Source organism: Eleutherodactylus coqui, chromosome 1, assembly GCF_035609145.1.
Source record: "Eleutherodactylus coqui strain aEleCoq1 chromosome 1, aEleCoq1.hap1, whole genome shotgun sequence".
Classification (NCBI taxonomy): domain Eukaryota; kingdom Metazoa; phylum Chordata; class Amphibia; order Anura; family Eleutherodactylidae; genus Eleutherodactylus; species Eleutherodactylus coqui.
This window is the reverse complement of record NC_089837.1, coordinates 265384993-265410977: the sequence shown is the minus strand read 5'-3', so window position 1 is coordinate 265410977 and position 25985 is coordinate 265384993.

Sequence of the window (25985 nt, the reverse complement as noted above, 5' to 3'; positions counted from 1 at the left end):
TAATAATGCACTTTGTAATGTACATTGTGCATTAATTATGAGCCATGCAGAAGTTATAAAAAGTTTTATACTTACCTGCTCCGTTGCTGGCGTCCTCGTCTCCATGGTGCCGACTAATTTTCGCCCTCCGATGGCCAAATTAGCCGCGCTTGCGCAGTCCGGGTCTTCTGCAGTCTTCTATGGGGCTCCGTGTAGCTCCGTGTAGCTCCGCCCCGTCACGTGCCGATTCCAGCCAATCAGGAGGCTGGAATCGGCAGTGGACCGCACAGAAGAGCTGCGGTCCACGGAGGAAGAGGCCATCTTCAGCGGTGAGTAGAGAAGTCACCGGAGCGCGGGGATTCAGGTAAGCGCTCCGGTGAGCTTTCTTTACCTCCCTGCATCGGGGTTGTCTCGCGCCGAACGGGGGGGGGGTTGAAAAAAAAAAAAACCCGTTTCGGCGCGGGACAACCCCTTTAAGAAATTGTTCTAGCTTCAAAGTGTTTTTCAGAGAGTACATGCTAAAGGTCTTTGAGTAGGTGTGCCGCGATCAGATACAGAGTTTTAAAAATGTTAGTTTGTCAAGAAACACTATCACAAACATAGGTACAGGGGTTGTCCCGCGATAGCAAGTGGGGGTATACACTTCTGTATGGCCATATTAATGCACTTTGTAATATACATCGTGCATTAAATATGAGCCATACAGAAGTTATTCACTTACATGCTCTGTTGCTAGCGTCCTCGTCTCCATGGTGCCGTCTAATTTCAGCGTCTAATCTCCCGATTAGACGCGCTTGCGGAGTCTGGTCTTCTCCCTTCTGAATGGGGCCGCTCGTGCTGGAGAGCTGCTCCTCGTAGCTCCGCCCCGTCACGTGTGCCGATTCCAGCCAATCAGGAGGCTGGAATCGGCAATGGAACGCACAGAGCCCACGGTGCACCATGGGAGAAGACCTGCGGTCCACCGTGGGTGAAGATCCCGGCGGCCATCTTCGCAAGGTAAGTAAGAAGTCACCGGAGCGCGGGGATTCGGGTAAGTACTATCCGGTTTGTTTTTTTTAACCCCTGCATCGGGTTTGTCTCGCGCCGAACAGGGAGGCTATTGAAAAAAAACAAAAACCGTTTCGGCGCGGGACAACCCCTTTAAGCAACTAGTAGGAAATCTGACAACAGGCCAAAAAGGGAAGCAGTTTTTTAGCTTTTTCATTATCTGTTGATAACAGCACAGACAACATGAATGCAGTGCATGTATCCAGTTGTATAAGGCCGGTTGCACATGGCAGGGTAGGAGTCCACATGCAAAATCCAGCCTTGCCAGCAGCTGCGTCCGTGCATCTGTCCTTTCAGTCTTTACTCTGTACTGCGGATGGTCTGCACGGGGAGCTGTCGGACATGCGCAGTACAGATATTTTTTTTAAACTCCTGTTTTTCCCGCAGAATCCGCAACCTTTCCATAATTACATTGTGGAAGGGCCAGGGATCGGTTGGCTTCCATTGACTTCAGAATCCACGGGAAAATGAAGCATGCTGCAATTTTTCCTCCAATTGCAGAAACTGCAATTGGTTTCCGCAAGTGTGGAAGAAGAATCAATTTCTTATAGCATGCTATGGGAGCTATTTGCTGAGGATCCGCAGAGCAGATGCCCGCTGGAGATTCCGCAGCAAATATCCATCCGTGGGCAAGAGCCCTAAGAGGTGTGAAGGCAAACTTCACTGAGGAGCTCTAGGATGCAGCTGTCATGCATGAAATGACAACAGGGAAGGACATTTTTCATGCAATAGAGAAGTCCATAAGTAAAAATGAATAAAAAGTTGGTGGGGCTAACTATTAATGGAGAAAAAAAAAGGCTTGGTTGGAATAATGAAGGACAAAATGCAAAAAGGAACTGCCACACACCTCTAATGTATTGCATTATCCATCAACAAGCTCTGTGTGGTAAGGTTCTGGAACTAGATAACATAATGACCACAGTCATGAAAACAGAGAACTACATTCTGGCGTGTGGCTTGAATCATCACCAGCTCCAGCAGATTTTGCAGGAGGTGGAGATGTGCCGTATCATGCAGTAGTAAGGTGGCACAGCATGAAAAAAAACCATAAATGATTTTTTGAGCTTATGGAAGAAATTGCACTTGGCTCCAACTTGGCTGTGTGATGCTGCTATGCTATGTAGCATAACAAAGAATCTCAGCCAACTGAATCAGAGGCTTCAGGAACCCAAACAAGTCATCACACAGATGTCTGACATGATCACAATGATCACAGCTTTCCAGTGTAAACTTCACCTATGGAAGTGTGGTGCCCTACGGTGACCAAGACACGAGGCCCCCACTGAGGAGCTGGTGGGGTAGAGGTGTCACTTGCCACGGTGGCTCTACCAGACTCCTCCCCGGAGGGACACACACTCACTCTGGGACTCTGAATAACTCCAGAGGTGGACACAACACTCCGCTGACACTCACTCAGAACTTGCTTCGTAGAACACTGCATGGCAGACTTCTTCACTCCTTGCACTCCTCAGAGGTGGTTCCTAGAATGATGGAAATCTGGATACCTCTCCTCTTCTTCCATCATTTCACCACATGGTACCACCATGTGGCCGGCACTCTTCCTCCTCTCTCTGCTGTTGAAGTAGAAGGACCACACCTTGTTCTCAATCACTTATATTTATAGAGGGTAGACATCACATGACTAGATGGAACAGTTTCTTTTCCATACATATCCCAACCACTTTCAGACATTAACCTCTTGCATCCTGCAGCTGTGCAATACACATAACAGCAGACAAGACACTTTGCACAATGCATCCACATTGAAGACAAGACATGTATAACAATTATGGAGAGGCCAGATATAGGTGTTTTGGGCCACTGCAGTTCCCCTTTACTTAAAATAAGCCGACCCTGGCGCCTCTAAAGCAGAGTCTTATATCCTGAGAAAAGATATCTCAGTGTACTACTCCAGTTCATCTTTAAGAACACTACACAATCATGGAGTGTGCAAGGTGAAACCTGTAAACACAGCTCCTACCCTCCGGTTACTTATATAAAAGATTAACCCATTCTGGTGTTTTGAGGCCACCTTTTGAATGTCCCTTTCTTAGTAAGGCATTGTTATGACCACATGTATGAAATGGTTTTGGCCAAAACCATGAGAAGATTCAACTAGGCTGAACTGAATTCAGGATACACTAGTATAGCTATGGGGCAATTACATGACTCTTTTCCCTAAAGACAAAAGACATGAGGCAAATGGAATGAACATCACTTCCTCTGACAAGAGAATACAACACTGATGTGGTACTTCAAAATAGAGACAGGCAACTAGTAGGAAAAACCAAGAGACAAGTGGAATGACCATCACTTTCTCTGAAAGAAGGAGAAGACTCCGTAAGGGGTGACAGCTTAACCCAATACAGGGGGGTAAAGAAATAAGGTGAAAAGGATGCTCCGCCTACTGAGACAGACTTGAACAGTGGACAGATATTGGCACTAAAGACACGACATGCGGAACAAAGAACCTCCAGTCATACACATAGATCACTCACGCCATTCACGTGGTCTCAATCAATCATGAGCTTTTTACTTGTTAAGCTGAACAATATTACTTGATTAATAATACTTTTTCTACCTACTGTACAATACTTGAACTATGATGTTATAGGGAAATTATAACATATAAAAATTTTTCTATGCAAGAGAAAATATAACTTTTCAGTCCTTAATTGTTCAAGGGCTTAATAGGATAAAAACTCTCTTACGTAAAGAGTCTTTTAGAACTCAAAGCTGTTCCTTGGCCGGATCACACTGGAAACAGAAATCACCTCATCTGCTTCAGAATCTGTTGCCCAGCCACTGGGTGTAGGTAGACTGTGCCTAATGATGCCACAGACGAGGGGCTGTCCGGATCACGTAGCCTCCTAGTCGGGGTCTGTATGTGCGCAACTGAGGAAGCTGAAGTAGGCTCAAGTACCTGCTTCTGCGGTATGGCATGCGGCTTCCGCAGTTCTCTCGTGCAGACACTCCCAGAAATGGAAGAGGATCTTTACTCCAGTGTCTTCAAAGCCCCTAATAAAGGGACGAAACCCTGGAGGGATGGCTGTTCAGGCAACTCTATTGTCCTGGTGGATTAAAATCCAGGGCACAATTCATGGATCCACCCTGGCAAGGGCCAAGCGGCCGGATGGCAGCTGGTGTAGGGGACACTTCCAAGTAGGGAGTCATCATGGCCTTCATAGGCCTGGCAGGCTTTAAGGTCCTGGGCCATATGAATCTCCCCCGGGGAATTTCTTCAGTAGAAATCTCTAGTGGTGTAGACAATAGAGTGAACAACAGGGTGACTGGCTCCACGAGCTCTGGCTCGTCTACCCAAAAATGCCGTAACTACAGTGATGGATATCCAGAGGCCACACCCTGGATGGGCCCAGTGCTTGGGATTGTTGACAGAAGTGGCAACATCTCTGCAGCTTGCTGGCGGAAGGCGGTCTGAACTGAGAGGTCCAGTGGCGTTTAGTGGACTCCACTCCCTGGGGGTGGTCCTGGGTTGTGCGCCAAAGTTCCTGGGTGGGAGTAGTCCTCCCTCCTACTTTGTGGAGAGCCAAGGCAGGGACGTCTTGGTGGGAAACTTTTGGCGGCAATTTCTTGGGCACACCCTGTGAAGAAGGAAGTAGACAGGGCGGCTGGGCGCCATTTTGAACAGCGATGTTGAGACTCACGTGGGCTCTGCAGCAAAGTCCAGTAATTGCACATGGTCCAACAGCACGTCATCTCTCACAGCGTAGTACTTTTTTGAGATTGCAGTTTGAGAGGAATCTTCCTGTAAAACAGTTGTAGATATGGCGGGAACTTGACACAGACATTTTCTTACCTTTTGCTCCAGACTTGCCAGAAGAAATTTTCTTAGTACCTCTGCAGTAACACAGATATATAGATGCAGCACAAAGGTGTTTTATCCTGTTTGTCACACCAAAAGAAGAGTTCTGTGGTGCCCCATGGTGACCAAGACATGAGGCCCGCAATGAGGAGTTGGCGGAGTAGAGGTGTCACTTGTCACGGTGGTTTGACCAGACTTCCCAAAGGGACGCATGCAACCTTAGCTCAGGCACTGCTAGGTCTCTTCCAGGCAACGCAGGGACAGCAGTTACCTGTATAAGTGTAATGGACTTGAAGATGTCACGCGTGACTCCTCCGTTCCTTTCACACCGGCAAATCCTCGGCAGTTAAATAAGAGAGTCCAGACACAGTTCACTTGGGAACAGGCAGTGACTGGAACTCCACTTGCAGAAATACAGCTTACTTGCACGTGCGGGAAGGACAGTATTTCAGTAGATGGTCAGGGAGGAGAACACAGGATGAAACTGGGCAAACAGTCTAAGTTATCTGTGGTGCTCTGCTCCTGAACACACACTCCGGGACTCTGAATAACTCTGGAGGGGGACACAACACTCCCCTGACACTCACTCAGAACTTGCTCTGTAGAACACTGCACGGCGGACTTCTTCACTCCTTGCACTCCTCAGAGATAGGTCCTAGAATGGTGGAAATCTGGCTACCTCTCCTCTTCCATCACTTCACCACATAAGGTTTGAAGGTACTCCCATGTGGCCGTCACTCTTTTTCCTCTCTCTGCTGTTAAAGTAGAAGGACCACACCTTGCTCTTAATCAATCATATTTATAGAGGATAGACATCACATGACTAGACAGAACCTACTTTTCCAGATATATCCCAGACACTTTCAGACATTTACCTCTTGCATTCTGCAGCTGCGCAATACACATAACAGTAGACAAGACACTTTGCACAGTGCAGCCACATTGAAGACATGATATGTATGACAATTATGGAGGGGCCAGATATAGGTGTTTCGGAACACTGCAGAAGTCCCCAACTGGACCAGCACAATCATGCCCACTTTCCTGTGCACATTAGCACCAATGACCAAGTTAGAGGTCAATGGAGGACCCTCAAAAACGATTTTAGGGACCTAGGATCTAAGCTTAGGGCAAGAACCACCAAGGTAGTTTTTTGGAAATACTATCTGTACCACGAGCCACACCATAAAGGCAGCAGAAGATTAGGAAGGTAAATAAGTGGCTCCAGAGTTGGTAGAGGAAGGAGGGGTTTGGGTATTCTGGGGAACTGGGCTGACTTTTCTGTCAGCTGCAGGCTCTACAGTAAGGATGGCTGCATCTCAATGGGGAGCGTGCAGTGGTGCTGGGGAGAGAAGATATCTAGAAGGTTGGAGGAGTGTTTAAACTAGGGACCAGGGGGAGAGCATCAAGAGAAATAGGGGGATAGATAGTGTAGACAGAGACAAGTAATGGGAGTGGGGTCGAGCAGGGGGAGGGGTTAGTACAGTTAGAGCTGACAGAACAGCTAATAGGACCATGAGTAGCACAAGGAATATAAAGAATAACAACCATATAAATTGTATGGCAACAAATGCAAGACGTCTGATCAGTAAAGTGGGTGAGCTTGAAGCGAGAATGTCTGATGAAAATTACGATCTAGTGGGAATGGAAACATGGCTTGATGATAAGTGTGACTAGGCAGCAAATTTACAGGGTTACAATCTCTTCAGAAGAGACCGTGGGAGCCAGAAAGGGGGAGGGGTGTATCTGTATGTTAGATCCTATATAATGCAGAGGCTACGAGAAGATATAGGTGTAGGAGATGAACACGTGGAATTTCTGTGGGTAGAAATATAGGGAGGGAAAAATAAAATTCTGATAAGGGTTTTCTATAGGCCACCAAAAACAACACAAGAAACTGAAAACTTAATATTAAGACAAATAGAAGTATTAAACCAAAATGAAGTAAAGGCCCATTTATACTGAAAGATAATCGCTCAAACGACAGTTTGAGTGACAGTTTTGAGCGATCATCTTTGCATAACTCTAAGTAGCTAATTAGCTTCTTAAGAGTTAATCCACTGCCACAGTAGCTCTAAGAAGAAAGCAGCTGTTTTGTATATGCAAACAGCTGCATTGTTCTCAGAGCTTTTCAGCTGGTGTCCCACTGAGAACTGCCAGCAGGATATCAGCTGAAAGAATACTATCAGCACCACCCGCTGAGAAAATCAGCATGTGGCACTGATAACAGTCATCCATGATTTCTAGCTAGATGATCAAATATTGACGCAACGGTTATCGCTCAAATGATGGCTTTTGAGCGAATTTTGAGCGATAATCGTTGTGTATAAATGGGCCTTAATTGTTATGGGAGGCTTTAATTATCTGAATATAATATGAGAAGATGAAACCTGCGAATCTCGCAAGGGCAATAAGTTCTTGAGAACAATTAAAGATAACTACCTCACCCAACTTGTGTGGGAGCCAAATAGAGGCAGAGCCCATCTGGACTTATTATTAACTAACAAACTGGACAGAATCATGGGGGTGCAGGTTGAGGGACATTTGGGAAATAGTGACCACAATATAATTCATTTCCAGCCGTCATTCAATAAGCCTATCAGAGAGGCAAAAAAGTAACCTTTAGTAAAGCTAAATTTGATCAGCTCAGAATTACTCTTGGTAATATTAATTGGTCCTCAAAAACAACAGCAGAGGCGACAAATGGGAGCAGTTTAAAAACCTCTTAATTACCTCATGTGAACAGTTCATACCCTTTAAAAATGAAAGAACTACAGAATTGACAGCGGTATTTAAAGGGTTAATAAACCCGATCGGTGTCGTACGGCCGATTGTGGCTATTGCCCGCGGGTGTCAGCTGTAATAAACAGCTGACGCCCGCACTGTATGTAGAGAGATATCAGCGCTATCTCCCTCCATACACGTCCTGCAACAGCAGGACGTAAAGACACTATAGGGCCGTCACTAAGGGGTTTTGTGTATTGTTGGTGCTTTTATAATGAATTCTACTATATATGATCGCCTCATATAATTTTATATAGTTTTATTGACATGAAAAGCTATATATGCATAATTTTCATGTACGTATACAAATTTGTTATTACAATTATCTCTTTTAGCAGTATGTTAGGATTTTAGCTTGGTAAATCCAACCTACCCCCCACCCTTTTTTTTCTCTTTTTTTCAAATAAAATATTTATATTATTTATATTACATACTCCATACCATATTGCATACATTACATCTTTCCAGTATTTTATTCCTCCTTGGTGTTTTTTAGACATGAATTGTTTAACAATATATTTTATACTAGCTTACCCGTCGCGTGTTGCTGCGAAGACAGACAGACATACATACATTAGTTTTTATATATCTAGATAACAACCAATCACAGTGCAGCTTTCATGTTACCTCATGGTATAATATATAACAACCAATCGCAGCTTACATGTTACCTCAGCTTTATCTATATATATAAAATTGAATGTATGTCTGCGTGCGTGTCTGTTTGTCCTTTATGCGCTACTACACCATTCATCCGATCGCCATGAAACTTTGGGAAGTTGTTGAGTCCACTCCTGGGAAGATTATAGGCATAGTACATTTATCCTACGATAAATGGCGCGTGTGCGAGCGTCGTCGACAGTTACGACCCCCCCACGTAGATCGTTCGATTTCCATCACTGCCACTAATTCTCTCACTTTCCAATGTCGTACAAGCATGAAATTTGGCACGAGTATTGATTATGTCATAAATAGGAAAAGCTAATGGGTCCCAACTCGATTATTCAATTGTAAGCGCCAAAGAATTAGCGTCTAAATTTTACGTACGGAATCTAATTTTCTCGCTTCCCAATGTCATAGAAACGTGAAATTTGTCACGGGCATTGATTATGTCATTAATAGGAAACGCTAATGGGTCCCAACTCCATTATTCAATTCTATGCGCAAAAGAATTAGCGTCCAAATTTTACGTACGGAATCTAATTTTCTCGCTTCCCAATGTCATAGAAACTTAAAATTTGGCACGAGCATTGAATATGTCATAAATAGGAAACGCTAATCGGTCCCAACTCGATTATTCAATTCTATGCGCCAAAGAATTAGCGTCCAAATTTTACGTACGGAATCGAATTTTCTCGCTTCCCAATGTAATAGAAACGTGAAATTTGGCACGAGCATTGATTATGTCATTAATAGGAAACGCTAATGGGTCCCAACTCCATTATTCAATTCTATGCGCAAAAGAATTAGCGTCCAAATTTTACGTACGGAATCTAATTTTCTCGCTTCCCAATGTCATAGAAACTTAAAATTTGGCACGAGCATTGATTATGTCATAAATAGGAAAAGCTAATGGGTCCCAACTCCATTATTCAATTCTATGCGCAAAAAAATTGGCGTCCAAATTTTACGTACGGAATGTAATTTTCTCACTTTCCGGTGTCATAGAAACGTGAAATTTGGCACGAGCATTGATTATGTCATAAATAGGAAAAGTTAATGGGTCCCAACTCGATTATTCAATTCTATGCGCAAAAGAATTAGTGTCCAAATTTTGCGTACGGAATGTAATTTTCTCACATAGAAACTTGAAATTTGGCACGGGCATTGAATATGTCACAAATACGAAAAGCTAATGGGTCCCAACTCGATTATTCAATTCTATGCGCAAAAGAATTAGCGTCCAAATTTTACGTACGGAATCTAATTTTCCGGCTTCCCAATGTCATAGAAACTCGAAATTTGGCACGAGCATTGATTATGTCATAAATAGGAAAAGCTAATCGGTCCCAACTCGATTATTCAATTCTATGCGCAAAACAATTAGCGTCCAAATTTTACGTACGGAATCGAATTCTCTCGCTTCCCAATGTAATAGAAACTCGAAATTTGGCACGGGCATTGATTATGTCATAAATAGGAAAGGTTAATGGGTCCCAACTCGATTATTCAATTCTATGCGCTAAAGAATTAGCGTCCAAATTTTACGTAGGGAATCTAATTTTCTCGCTTCCCAATGTCATAGAAACTTGAAATTTGGCAGGAGCATTGATTATGTCAAAAATAGGAAAAGTTAATGGGTCCCAACTCGATTATTCAATTTTAAGCGCAAAACAATTGGCGTCCAAATTTTACGTACGTAATTGAATTTTCTCGCTTCTCGATGTAATAGAAACTTGAAATTTGGCACGAGCATTGATTATGTCATAAATAGGAAAAGTTAATGGGAAGTTGTTGAGTACACTCCTGGGAAGATTACTGGCATAGTACATCTATCCTATGATAGGTGGGGTGCGTGCGAGCGTCGTCGACAGTTATGCCCCCCCAGACAAAGATCGTTTGATTTCCATCTCAAGCACAAAAGCAAAAGGCATTACGAGCAACGGGATGCGTGTTCAACTACAAAATGATGCATCCGCCGAACGTATCACAAGACAATTCCTGGATATTGAGAATGCTGAGGTAAAATGAATGCTGCGCTGTGATTCGTTGCTATTTTTTATATTGCTGAGGCAGAATAAAAGTTGCGCTGTGATTGGTTGTTATTTGTCTTACTGCTGACGTAACATGAAAGCTGCACTATGATTGGTTGTTATATTTTATACTGCTAAGGTAACATATAAGCTGCGCCGTGATTGGGTGTTATATATTATAAAGCTGAGGTAACATGAAAGCTGCGCTGTGATTGGTTGTTATATATTATACCACTGAGGTAACCTAAAAAAGCTGCGCTGTGATTGGTTGTTAGCTAGATATATAAAGACGAATGTATGTCTGTCTGTCTTCGCAGCAACGCGCGACGGGTAAGCTAGTAATATATAACACTCAATCACAGCGCAGCTTTCATGTTACCTCAGCAGTATAATATATAACAACCAATCACAGCGCAGCTTTCATGTTACCTCAGCAGATAGAGAAATAACAACCAATCACAGCGCAACTTTTATTCTGCCTCAGCAATATAAAAAATAGCAACCAATCACAGCACAGCTTTCATGTTGCCTCAGCAGTATAATATATAGCAACCAATCACAGCACAGCTTTCATGTTACCTCAGCAGTATAAGAAATAGCAACCAAATCACAGCACAGCTTTCATTTTACCTCAGCATTCTCAATATCCAGCAATCGTCTTGCGAAACGTTTGGCGGATGCATCATTTTGTAGTTGAACACGCTTGCTTGTAATGCCTTTTGCTTTTGTGCTTGAGATGGAAATCAAATGATCTTTGTCTGGGGGCCATAAATGTCGACAATGCTCGCATGTGCGCCACCTATCGTAGGATAGATGTACTATGCCAGTAATCTTCCCAGGAGTGTACTTAACAACTTCCCAAAGTTTCATGGCGATTGGATGAATGGTGTAGTAATGCATAACGGACAGACAGACAGACAGACATTCATTTTTATATATAGAGATGACATCAGGAAGTGAGAATTAAATTCCGTACGTAAAATTTGGACGCTAATTCTTTTGCACTTAGAATTGAATTATCGAGTTGGGACCCATTAACTTTTCTTATTTATGACATAATCAATGCTCGTGCCAAATTTCAAATTTCTATGAGATTGGGAAGTGAGAAAATTAGATTCCGTACGTAAAATTTGGACGCTAATTCTTTTGCGCTAGAATTGAATAATCGAGTTGGGACCTATTACCTTTTCCTATTTATGACACAATTAATGCTCGTGCCAAATTTCATGTTTCTACGACATCAGGAAGTGAGAGAATTAGTGGCGCGCTCGCACGCGCGCCATTTATCATAGGATAGATGTACTATGCCAGTAATCTTCCCAGGAGTGTACTCAACAACTTCCCAAAGTTTCATGGCGATCGGATGAATGGTGTAGTAGCGCATAAAGGACAGACACACACGCATACATTCAATTTTATATATATAGATGTTTTTAAATTCCTCACTCCTCCCCTCCCTAAAACCACGCCTCTTTCTACATTCTCTTACAGTAATAATCATTTAATCTCCATGTATGTTGATTTAAACATTAGAGAGGCATTCCCACTTTGATGGTCTCACATGGGACACGCCATCCCCCACTGTATACCATCCACCACTATTGCTTATTAGTGAACATTGTGAGCCCAGGCACACAACCATTATCCTGATGCCATCACATGACCCGTTATGGTGACACAGCTACAGCCATGCATTCTCCTGCTTGCCATCCAACCTCTGCCAACCACTCCACGTGCTCTGGGCTTTCCTCCACTGTGGCCCTCTTAGTGAATTCATTCCCGTTATACAATTAAACTCCTTGAAATATTACTTCTTAGTTAAGCCACAGTTCGTTTATCCTAGGAGGAGGCTTCTATATATAGATCCCCCGCCTTTCCCAGTAAGTATCATTTTCTTACTGCAGAGATTTTTTTGTATTTACTACTCCATTCCGCATTAGAAGATGTCTTCACGAATATGCAGGCTCGCATACAAAAGTGCATAGAAGCTGGAGGGGGCCATTTTCAGCACATACTCTAGGCAGACCTTGTTTTACAACATACAAGTTAAATAAATATAAATTTTCATAAAGACCTATACAAAAATTAAAAAGTTATTGAGATACAGTATGTTTTGGTTTCCTAGCAAGAGAATCACCTTGTACATTCAGTTGTCAATTTTATCTCCATTCTCCTAGGAGACATCTGCTTACTATCCCACTCATGCTTTCTGCCACTGAGATCCTAGCTAGATGTTTTGCACTGCAGTAGCAGACATGTATATGTATAGACTTGAATATTGAAGTTGCAACCCCTTTAATTTCATGTTTGTGCAGTTCAGATGTGTGTTATTAGTTACATTAGATAGGGGTTCAATTACTTTCACACTTAGAATTGAGTTGCGACCTCTTTTCCCCCCCTATTTATGACCCAAAGAACGGTCGTGCGAAATTTCAAGTTTGCGGGAAGTTAAAGAATTAGATTAGGTACATAACATGTGGGGTCACTTACTTTTGTGCTTAGAATTGAATAAACAAGTTGCGACCCCTTTACTTTCACTACTTGGGATTTAAAGAATGGTTATGCCAAGTTTCATGTTTATACAACAAAGAGAAACTACATAATATAGGCAGTCACTTACTTTTGCATTTAGAATTGAAAAATCAAGTTGCAAGCCCTTTACTTTTCCTATTTATGACCTAAGGAATGCCCATGCCAAATGTCACATTTGTGCGGTACAGGTGTGTGTAAATATTTACATTACATAGGGGGTCACTTACTTTTGCACTAAAATAATCAAGTTGTGAGCCCTTTACTTTTCCGATTTAGGATTTGAACAATTATTGTGCGAAATGTCAAGTTTGTACAACAATGGGAATTTAGGTACATTAGATAGGTATATTAGAGAATTATATTTAGGTACATTACGTAGGGGTGCACTTACATTTGCACTTAGCATGAAATAATCGAGTTCTGACTCCTTTACTTTTCCCCTTTAGCACTTATAGAATGGTCATGCCAAATTTCAAGTTTGTATGACACCGAGACGTTAGAGAATTAGATTAGGTATATTAAATATAAGCCCTCCTCTGAAAATAAGTCCTAGCTACACTACACTTCATGCTGGGCTGTGGCGCTGCTGCAGGCTTACGTGTAGTCTTCAGCTGGGACAGAGCAATTCTACCAGGTAGCGGGGCTTGCATACCTCACCTCCAGCAAGCGACTGCTCTAACTGGTTTATTGAGTACCGCATCAGCGCTTAATAAACTAGTCACAGCCATTCATTGAATGACATCATTGAATGGGTGTGATTGGTTAATTGAGCACCGATGCGGTGCTTGATGAACTAATTAGAGCAATCACTTGCTGTAGGCGAGGTATTCAAGCCCTGCTACCAGGAAGACATGCTCTGTCACTGCTGTAGATTACACAGAAGCCTGCAGCAGCGCCGCAGACCAGTGCACGGGACCCGAACCCTGGCTGCTAGGTGAGTATTACAAGACATGCCCCGAAAAAAAGACACTGTGCCTCTTTTGGTGCAAAAAATAATATAAGACAGTGTCTTATTTTCGGGGAAAGTGCTTGCATTTTTCATCTGTGTTTTTTACAGCTTAGGATTTAAAATTTCTGTAGAAATAGATTGGAGCCGATATTTATCAAGGCTAAGACCGCCTGCAGACGACCGGGTCGGATCCGGGTGCGAGAATTCTCGCAGCGGGACCCGACCCGAGCGTCTGCAGAGAGCAGCGTGACAGTCACCTGCTCCTGCGGCCCCGGCTCTTTCATGTGCTGGCTGCCGGGCAGCCAGCGCATGCGCAGAGAGGAGCTGGCAGCCGGTTAATGGCATTAATAGAGCATGACGCGATTTGTTTGCCGCCCGAGAGTTTGTGCGGCCAACTCGCGGCCATCTGCATAGGATTGCGTTTGTTAACGCAATCCTATGGCAGCTTCCAGGGGCGGAAATTCTGCGGAATTTCCGCCCGTCTGCAGGCGGCCTAAGGAGGAGTATTTGTGGAGTGCATAACCAGCTAAGGAAGACAGTAATTGAAATACGGAGTCCCAATACTGCTGGAGGAAAGGGCAATTTCACAAAATATGTAGCAATGAACCCTTGCTGCCACAATTTCTCCAACAATCGGCGGAGCAATCAGGATGTATCTTAGACGGACGGATTGGTGTGTAATACTATTTCATTTTCATTAACCATTTCCAATCCACTGTCTGATGTCCGGAGACATTATGATTTAAGGCTGTACAGCTCTGATGTTGGAAGACGTCCGTTGGGGTTCTCTTATTGTATATTGCCAGCATCTCTGCTGTCAGAACCTATCCAACGTGTCCCCTCATGCAGTACTAGCTTTAGCCAGCAGATAGGCCATTGTATAACGGCAGAAAAAGAGTAAGCCCCCTAGGAAAACCAGGATACAAATTGGATTGGAAAGGGTTAATGTTTCTACATGAGTGCTGCACTTGAATGCCCTGCGAGCCAGATAGAAGGCTTGCTTCCATTCTTTGTCACAAAATGTTTGACCAAACTCCTTCTTCCACTCTCAGAGGGTATGTTTTTTGAAAACTAGCATGATCATGTAGTAATGCATATAAGGCTTTAATCATTTAGTTGCTTTGCAAAATATATGAATTGTATTTAGGTTGCCCTGGAGAAGAAGAGATTTATGTTTAACAAATACTGTATTTCTATTGGTTCCCTAGCGATAAATGATATTTAATTTTAAATTGTTCAAATGGAGCGAGAGAGTCTTCCATTAAGGGCAGCTTCACACAAATGTATTTGTGCGCACAATACACAGTGAATAAAACCCGAAGAATGGGTTAATTCACATGCGTGTATTTCGCTGGTGCATTTTCAGCCAGGCAAAAAAGTTAACATGCTTTATCTTTCGGTACATTTGCACACCAAAGGTTCCTAGAGAAATCAATGTGGGGGGTGCACAAATGCACCAAAGACGTGAGATGTGTGAAACACTGTGGAAATATGCTGGAAGAAGACCACATCTGGAACTCATTAACCATTTCAATCAGTGTGTTTGTTTGGCGTGCAAAAAGTTGTGCTAAGGCGTGCGCAATTGTGCCTATGCTTTTGTGAAACCGGCTTCCTTGCTATGTGAGTGTAGAAATACCTAGTGCTCTTCAATTTGAAATATTCAGTAATAGGATGGCATGTTGGAGCAAGTCTAACGTAATGTATTCTTCTGGGAAAGTTTTTTTTGTATCGATTTTGTTTATTAAAATGTCAAATTGTATAACACATTGTTACATGTAAAGATATACAGTCAGGTAGAGTGCCTGTACACATTTCTTTTCCTATGCAATAATAACATGAACCGAGGTGAGGGGGGACAGAGGGGCGTGGGAAGGAAAGGGGGGGGGCAAATGTAAAATAGGATACATTTCCAGAACCAATATTTCTATGTTTGCATAAGAAGGACTGAAACTTAAGGGTGAAGTCACACGAACGTATATCGGCTCGGTTTTTACGCCGAGCCGATATACGTTGTCCTCGTGTGCAGGGGGGGGGGGGGGGATGGAAGAGCCAGGAGAAGGAACTGAGCTCCCGTCCCCCTCTCCGCCCCTCTGCACTATTTGCAATGGGAAGAGGCGGGGCGGGGGTGGGGCTAAGTTCTGAGAATTAGCCCCGCCCCTGCCCCACCTCTCCCCATTGCAAATAGTGCAGAGGGGCGGAGAGGAGGCAGAGAGGGGGGCGGGAGCTCAGTTCCTGCTCCTGGCTCTTCCATCCTCCCCCCCCCTGCACACGAAGGACAACGTGAAGTCACACGAATGTATATCGGCTCGGTTTTTATGCCGAGCCGATATACATTCGTGTGACTTCACCCTAAGTCTGATAATTAGATTAACCACTTAGTTATGCAATTTAGGTTGCCATGCTTCCATTCAATGGTTCCATTGTCAGTACAAAGGGACATAGTGAGATGGGGCATCCCATTTTCGTTTTTTCCTCCCACCTTTAAAAAATCATAACTCCTTTATTTATCCATCGACATAGCTGCATGAGGGCTTGTTTTTTGTGGGATGAGTTGTATTTTTCAATGGTGCTATTTAATGCACCATATAATGTACAGAAAAACTTTAAAAAAATTTTAAGTGAAGTAAAATGAAAAAAAAAAACATTCCGCCATCTTTCAGTGCGTCGTCTATGGCACACAAACTGTAACAAAAACTTTATTCTATGGGTCAGTACGATTACTACGATAGCAAACTTGTATGTTTTTTTGCTGTACTTCTATATTTTTTCAAAGATATTTAATTTTTTGTAATTTTTTTCTTCTGCGTGCAATAACTTATTTATTTCTTTGTCGACGTAGTTTTGCGAGGGCTCATTTTTTGCAAGATGTCCTGTAATTTACGTTGGTACCATTTTGAAATATACGACTTTTTGATCGCTTTTTGTTACATTTTTTTCTGGGAGACATGGGGACTGAAAAAGTGCATTTCTGGCGTCCTTTTTTTTTTCTTCAAGTGACATTTACCATGCGGGGTAAGTAATGCACTACTCTGAAAGATGGGACTTTTATGGACACGGCGATACCAAATATGTATTTTTGTTTTATGACTTAGATTTTTTTTATTATAGATATGGCAAAAGGGGGGTGATTTAAACTTTTATTACTTATTTTTTTTTACATGGGACCCCGGGTGCCATGACACCTGTACAGCTCCCTGTGATCTCACGTGATGGGGCCATACGAGACCCCCGAACATTGTTCAGGGCATTTAAAAGGTAAATAGCCACAATCGGCCGCACGGCTGATTGCAGCTTTTGCCCGCGGGTGTCATCTGTATTAAATAGCTGACGCCTCTGTTGTATTAAGAGAGGTCACTCCGCAATATCTCCTCATACATATACCACACCTGCATGACATAAATGTACATCATATAGCAAGAAGGAGTTAAAGAAAGAAGGGTGATTAAGGATTTGTCCCTTTCTAGTTTGTACAAAGAACCCTGCTGAATCATTATGCCCCTAATTACTGATTTGTGTATTCCATATTGTGAAAGGATTTATTTCAGGTGTGTCATTGTTTAAGAAGTATTCTTGTATTGTGGATTGAAGCTTTTTTTAACCTCTTAGTGACCACCCCATAGACTTTTTACATCCTGCTCTGCTGGGCTTTAATCCCCAGGGCCGTAAGAACACGCTTCTTCTGGGGATTAAAGCCCTGCAGGCTGTGGACATGATAGCTCCAAGATAATGGTTACCAGAGCTGTCGTGGGGGCCTGCGGGGAGCGCCCCCAGCAATGTGATCGGTGTTATCGAATGGATAACGCCAATCTTATAAAGGTAAACAGAAAGTGAAAAATAACTTACAGTTTCAGCTACCCTCACAGATCGGATCCATGAGGGCAACTGAGTGTACTCACCCCCTTCCTCTGCGATGTACCACGGTGACCTGGTCCAGAAAGGACCATGAGGCAGCGGGCAGGAGATATCACCAGAGACTGTGGTGACTGGTCCCCGGGCTATCATGGAAAAATGAAAAAAAATGAAAAAAGGTATAGTTTCAGCTCCCCTCATTAAATTGGATCCATGAGGGCAGCTGAAAATACTTAACTCCATCCTCTGTGATGTCCCATGGCAATCTGGATCCGCCACAGGCTTCTGCACATGTGCCGATGTGACGTGCATGTACAGAAGGCTGAAGAGCCCAGCAAATTTAAAATCTCCCTGCGCATAGCTGGCAAAGATAGCCGAGTGCAGGGAGACTGCTGTATGCGGTTTCTGGTCACATGATCACTGTTAACGAACATATAAAGTTTAAAAAAAAGATTGAAAAGTTAGATTCATCTTCCCTTACAGATCGTATCCATGAGGGGTACTAAAATTACATACCTAAGGTCCCCAGATGGGATCTTTATCCACGGACCTTCCCCCGGCTTCTGCGCATGCACCCATCAGCGAAATGGCGAACGCATGCGCAAAAGCCAAAGATGGCCCAGGAAATTTTAAATCTCCCTACTCCTGGCTACCAAAGGGAGCCAAGAGCCTGGAGATTTCACGGGGGGCCACGGTGAGCGATCATGTAAAAGTTAAAAAAAAAGTTGAAGTTTCATCGGTGAGAGGAGATAAAACTTCTTACCGGAGGCTTGCGCATTTGAACCCCAACGTGATCCTCCTCCATGGACCTTCCCTGGCTTATGCCCATGCGCCTGGCTTCTGTGCCGGACACATGCACAGAAGCCTTGGATGGCCTGGGAAATTTTAAATCTCTTTACACCCGGCCACCAAAGGTTGCCGAGAGCAGGGACCGGTGGCCTCGTTAAGCGGTCCCCAGTCACGTGACAAAAATGTAGCAAATACCTTAGGTCGGTCTCACAGGAGCAGATAGGAATTGCGGATTCCGCAAGCATTTGATCTGCGGTAATATGCTTATCAATCAAAGGCACTGGATTACACAATTTCCCTCATATTAGTGGGTCAGAATTACGTAATCCATTTGCAGAAAACAGAATGAAGCATGTTCTATTTTACCGCAAATATTCCGCAACATAGAGCCCATTGTGCTCCTTGGTCGCAGATATACCCGCAGCCTATGTGCAACTATATTGTGTATGGGCTGCGGGTACGTGCGTCATCGCTAAGCGACAGTGTGGGTAATATAAACAAAGAACTGTGTACTGTGCATGACCGCCTGTGTAAATACGCAGTTATGCGCAGTACATTGCATGGTCGTACACATGGCCACGGCAGGGTTCACAGCTAGGATCCGCTGCAGGCCTCCGCAAATGGATTCCACATACGGCTGTGTGAGCTCAGGATAATTCAGATCGCTACATGTAATACATAATTTAAAGACGTCCAGGAGCAGCTTGTTGAGAGCCTTCTGTGTGAGACCTCCGCACCTCAGTCAGCTTACGAAGCCTCACAGAGCAGCACCTTCTACACCCCATCCCTGCCACTGAGGTCAAGAAATAACCCCCAAAAAAGCATGAGAAGAGGAGGGTTACCCGGTTTTATTGCCCCATGTGGCCATCCCAACTGGGCCTCAGTAATTACTCCTATTTTCAAACATACCACACCGCTTACATTATTATTTTTATCTAAGGTTTAGGTAATGACAAAAAGGAGAGGGAGGGATTATTTTTTGGGAGTCAATTTTTTTTTCTGCACAAGTGTGCAATGGGGGCTGGAATTTATTCAGTTGTGCCCTGAAATCCAATCCCCCCATTATAGGCCTAGCCATGTGTGCAGTATGTTTCTGAACACAGGACAAACAGGGGTATCTATTTTGAGGTTCAAGTCCTCATTCATATGTGTGCTATACAAAAAAAAATTAAATAACACAATTGGTAAAAAATGAAAATTGTAATTTTTTCCTTATGCTTTGCTTAGATTAAGTCAAAAACTGTGGTCTCCATTTTGCGGTGAAAGTCTTCATTCATGTATGTGCTGTACAATAAAAACCTGTTTTTAACCCCTTAACGACTGCCCCATCGGGAAACTACGTCCTCAGAAAGTGGGCTTTAATCCTAGAGGACGTAGTTTTATGCATCCTCTTTGGATTAATGCCCACTGGCCTGAGGACGTGACAGCTCCATGCTGTCGGTGCCCGCAGGTAGCCGACAGCATGGAGCTGTCATCCCAGGATGCGGGCAGTCCCCCCCGGTATTGCGATCGGCGCTATGCAATGGATAGCGCCGATCGCAAAAAAGTAAATAAAACAGTGTAAAAAAGTAGTAATGCAGCTGCTATGATGGATCGGATCCATCACGGCAGCTGAAAATACTCACACGGCTTGTCGGCGGTGTCCCCCGGAGATCTGGTCCTGCCGGACCCGCCGGCGGCCTTCTGCGCATGCGCGCCAGACGATGACGTCACGCGCACGCGCAGAAGCCCGGGTTTCCCCCGGCAAATTTAAAATCTCCTGGCTTCCGGCTCCTGAAGGTAGCCGGGAACCAGGAGGTGTTACCGGGGACCACTGTGAGCGGTCCCCGGGCCCGCGATCACCGCTATCCAATGCGAAAAAGTAGAAAAAGTAAAAGAAAAGTAAAGTTTCACCTCCCCTCATGGATCGGATCCATGAGGGGAGGTGAAAATACTCACCCCCGGTCCTCCGCGATGTCCCGATGTCCCGGGACACGAAATCCCCGTCTGCGCATGCGCGCCCGATGATTGACATCGGGCGCGTGCACAGAGGGGCTCGAGCCCCGGGAAATTTAAAATTGCTCTGCTCCTGGCTGCCATGTGTAGCCAAGAGCAGAGGGATGTGATCATGTAAAGTAAAAAAAAGTGCAAAAAGTAAAAAATAAAAAATAAAAAAGGGGTAAAAAGTAAAAAAAAAAAAAAGTGCAAAAAGTAAAAAAAAATAAATAAAAAAAGTTTTAAAAAGTTAAAAAAAAGCTTGCGTTTCATCTCCCCCCACGGATCATATCCATGAGGAAGGATGAAATGACGTACCTAAGGCCCGCGGATTTATCCGCGGACCTCACCCCAGCTTCTGCACACGCGCCCGTCGCCAATATGGCAAGCGCATGCGCAAAAGCCGTGGTAATTTAAAATCTCCCTGCTCCTGGCTACAAAACTTAGCCGAGAGCCTGGAGATTTCACTGGGGGCCGCGGTGAGCGGTTCCTGATCACGTGTTCGCCGTTATCCAAAGAATAATGGCGATCACGTAAAAGTAAAAAAAAAGGGGAAGGTTCATCTCCCCTCACCGATGCGATCGGTGAGAGGAGATGAAACTTTTTACCGGAGGCCTCCGTATTTGCACCCCGACGCAATCTTCTTCCGTGAACTTTCCCGTATTCTGCGCATGCGACCGCCGGCAAAACACCGGACACATGCGCAGGAGTCGGGGAGCCCAGGAAACTTAAAATCTCCTTGCTCTCGGCGACCAACGGTCACCGAGAGCCTGGAGCAGTAGCGGGTGGCCACATTGAGCGGACCCCGGTCACGTGAAAAAAAGGTAGCGATCTACCTTTGGCCGGTCTCACATGACCGGATAGGAATTACGGATTCCGCATGCGTCTGATCCGCGGTAATACGCAGATCAATCGCATTGGATTACACAATTCCGCTCACATTAGTGGGTTGGAATTGTGTAATCCACTCGCAGAAAAGAGAACGCAGCAGGTTCTATTTTACCGCGGATATTGGCAACATAGAGCCCATTGTGCTCCATGGTCGTGGATATACCCGCTGCCCATACGCATCTACATTGTGTACGGGCTGCGGGTACCCCCGTCATCACTAAGCGACGGTGCGGGAAATACAAACAAAAAAAAGGTGTACTGCGAATGACCGCATGTGTGAGTAGGCAGTTATGCGCAGTACATTACGCGGCCGTACGCAGGGTCACAGCCGGGCTCACAGATGGGATCCGCTGCATGCCTCCGCAAGCGGATTCCACCTACGTCTGTGTGAGCCCGGCGTTATTCAGACCGCTACCTGTAATGCGTAATTTACAAGAAGCCCCGGGAACGCTCGCCTTCCTGCAGTTTCAGGAGCAGCTTGTTGAGCGTCATCTGTGTGAGACCGCCGCACCTCATCAAGCTTACGGAGACTCACAGTGCGCCACTTTTTACACCCCATACCCGCCACTGAGGTCAAAAAATGACCCCCAAAAAGCATGAGAGGAGGGGGGATACACGGTTTTATTGCCCTATGTGCCCATCCCAACCAGCCTCCATAATTACCCGTCTTTGGAAATACTACACAGTTCACATTATTACTTTTATCTAAGATTTGGGGAACGCCGAAAAGGGCGTGGAGGGGGGGGTTTAGGGAGTCAATTTTTATTCCGTACAAATGAGCAATGGGGCCTGGGATTTATTCAGTTGTGCCCTGCAATCCAACGGGTGTTCCCTCCTTTATAGGCCTAGCCATGTGTCCTGTAAGTAGATTAGGGCCACAATGGGTATGTGTCTGAGCACGGGACAAAGAAGGGTATCCATTTTGGGGTGAAAGTCTTCATTCCTATGTGTGCTGTACAAAAAAACCTGTTTTTAAATTGATACAACTGCCAAAAAAATGAAAATTGTAATTTTTTTCCTACTGCTTTGCTTAGATTTATTCAAAAATTGTAGGGTAAAAATACACAGTACACCCCTAGATTAATTCGTTAAGGGGTCTAGTTTTCAAAATGGGATCATTTGTAGGGGTTCTCTGTCGTTTTGGCCGCTCAAGGGCTCTACAAGTGGGCAATGGGGCCTAAATCACCTTCATGCTAAATTTCTGTTCTGAAAGCCACCGACTACTCTTTTCATTTTGGGCCCCGTTGTGCATCCAAACAAAAGATTAGGGCCACAATGGGTATGTCTCTGAACATGGGAGAAACAGGGGTATCCACTTTGGGGTGCAAGTCTTCATTCATGTGTGTGCTGTACCAAAAAAGCAGTTTTTAAAACGACAGAATTGCCAAAAAAATGAAAAGCACAATTTTTTCCTTTTGCTTTGCTTCAATTCATTCAAAAACTGTGGGGTCAAAATGGTCAGTACACCCCTAGATAAATTTGGTAAGGGGTCTAGTTTTCAAAATGGGGTCACTTGTGGGGGTTCTCTTTGATTTTGGCCGCTCAAGCGCTCTACAAAAGTGCTATGGAGCCTAAAACGCCTTCAAGCAAAATTTATGTTCTGAAAGACACCGACTGCTCCTTTCATTTTGGGTCCCATTGTGCATCCAGACATAAGATTAGGGCCACAATGGGTATGTTTCTGAACACGGGAGAAACAGGGGTATCCATTTTGGGGTGTAAATCCTCATTTTCATGGGCTCTATAGGAAAAAAATATGTCTTTAAAATGACATATTTGCAAAAATATGACATTTTATTTTTTCTCCCCTAAATTTAACTCATTCCTGAAAAAAACTGGTGGGGTCAAAATACTCATGCCACCCCTCAGTGAATACATTAAAGGGTGTAGTTTTTAAAATGGGGTCATTTGTGGGGGTATCTATTATTCTGACACTTATGAGCCTTTGCAAACTTGGCTTGGTGTAGGAAAACAAAGTGCTCCTCAAAATGCTGAAAAGTAATGTTAAATTTGTACGTCCTCTAAATGGTTAAAAAAAACACAAATGTTTTTCAAGTGTGCATTCAGAATAAAGTAAACAGATGGAAATACATATGTTATCAAAAATTTGTACAGTATGGGGGCGTGGCCTGGACCATGAGAAGCTAAGTCGCAGGTAGCAGGAGCTCCGTCCTCCCCACGCCATTAAAACAAATAAAAAAGGCATCCAGACCTCCCAAAAGTCAGCCCAAAAGCAGGAATGGGCAAGAAGAAGAGAGGGGACAGTGCAGCAAAAGGCAAAGAAGAAGACAAGGGACCGCTGGATCGCTTCATGACGGCCGCCGGTGAGCGCTGCAAGCAGCAGGAGGGTAGAGGCGGGAAGCGACCCCCGGCGGAACAGACGGAGGAGAGAAGGGGGAGAAGACGCCGGCCAGCAGACCAAGAAGACTCCGGTCGGAGCGACAATTCCCCGATCCAGACGCCAAGGGGAACACCGCAAGCAAGTCCGCCATCACCCACAGCCCAGCTGACCGGAATGGCGCCGGAAGAAAGCGCGCGAACGCGCGGACACCCCGAATTGCCGGAGAACACCAGCGGTGAGCTGCCGGAAAGCCCCAGCTGCCCCCCGACACCAGACAGAGGGCACTCACCACCTCCGGCGGCTGCAGGACGACCAAGACAGGAGCTACATCGCGGAGAGGCCCTACCGGAAGTGCGTGCCCAGCCGCCATCTTCCCCAACCCCGAGACCGGAAGTGGAGAGAGACGGGGATGCGGCCGCAGAAACATCAGCGGGGAGAAGCGCTGACACCCGGGGGATGGCAGGAGACCGCTCAGGTACAGGGGGGGAGAGCCATATTAGCCCACCAACCCCCAGTGAGAAAGAACTGGCGGGCTCAGGGGGTGGGGGCGCCGCGGGACATAAGGGGTATGCAGAGGCCCTGAAAGGGACACACCAGCCCCTGGAACTCCCCCATGACAGTGAGGAGGAGTGGGCAGCCCCCCCAAGACCACCACCAAGACCCCAAGGAAACAAGGGGAAGGAACCCCCCAAAGACCCCAGAGACCCCGAATGGTGGGCCCCCCCACTGAAAGATCATGAAGGGGGAGCACACATGAGACAAGGGGCAAGGAAAAAAGAGCTGCCACACACACCTATGCCCCAGATGAGTGGCAATAACAAGTACACCGAACGACATACCCCCGCAACTGCAATCCCAGCCCAGCGAGACACGCCGAGGTCAGAAAAACGCAGCATGGGCACAAAATCGCACCAACTCCAGGGGGACGCCAACAACCAGATACAATCATCCGAATCAGACTTGGATGATTGGAATTGGAAGGAGCATCTCCGATGCATCCCCACCAAGAGGGACTTAGACAACCTCTTTGCTCAGTTTGCCTCATCCCAAAAATCCGCGCTACAGTCCCTACAAAAAGAAATCCACCAGATGGGACAACGATTAATGGAAACAGAAGAGACACAAGAACAAGTGTTCCACCGAATAGACGAGCATCATGACATCTTATGTGAACATGCGAGCCAAATCGCTGAGTTAGCAACCCATTTAGACGACATAGAAAATCGCCACAGGCGAAACAACTTGAGAATACGGGGACTAAGTGAGGAAGTCGAGAACAAACATCTAGAGGCCTGGGCACAGAAATGCTTTGGCGATCTCCTGAACAGAACCCCGAACAACCCAATCGAGATAGACAGGATCCACAGGGCGTTGGGCCCCAGATCAATAGATCCTGAAAGACCGAGAGATGTGGTGTGTAGGATCCACTTCTACAAAGAAAAAGAGGAGATCCTACGTCTGATCAGATCCAAAGGTCCGATAAAATTCCGCGACAGGAACCTACTTATACTACCAGACCTATCCAAAAGAACACTCCAGCAACGGCGAGCATTGAGACCCCTATTGACAATCCTCAAAGAAAAGGAAATTCCGTACAGATGGGGATACCCATTCCAGCTGATAGCAGGTGCCGGAAAAGAGACAGTTATATTTAGAACATTGGGAGACTTACCTAAGTTCCTCACAACATTGAAACTTCCGATGGTCTCACTACCAGAATGGCAGAGAACAAGCGCCCTGACTCCACAACCCCCCCGGGACCAGTGGCAAGTAGCTATCTCCAGACGCAAACAGCCACAAAAGGACGATAGGGGCCATCCACCAAGAGAACACCCTAAATGAGTCTGGCCTAGTTTTGCATCTGCACGAGGCTCCACCGAATCTCGAACGATACCACCGGAAGAGAGGACCGGACGAACCCACCGCACGCAAGCATCGCCCTTAATGACAAGTCCGGAAAACAAAGCATAAGCCACGGCCTAGAATACAAGGACCACGGAAAGAACTATCAAACTTACCATATAGAGACCGACTAGTCGCATCTCTGGAAAGGACATAATATTACATCGGACCTCCAATCAAGAACACAGACATCCAACTGCTTTTCACACGCTGAACTTTTCCGCTATAATCTGTCTGCTCTTCTCTCATTTCAACAATGCGCCCCTCTTAGGCGCAATGGAAAAGGGGACCTCCCTGTTCTTCCCCAAATAACAACAAACTCCTCTCATCTGCTCTAACACTAACACGTGTATTCAACCACCTCTCCCTACTTACTATACCTATCTGTCCCTCACACTCTTATCTCGTAAAAGGTCTGGATGCCCACCATAA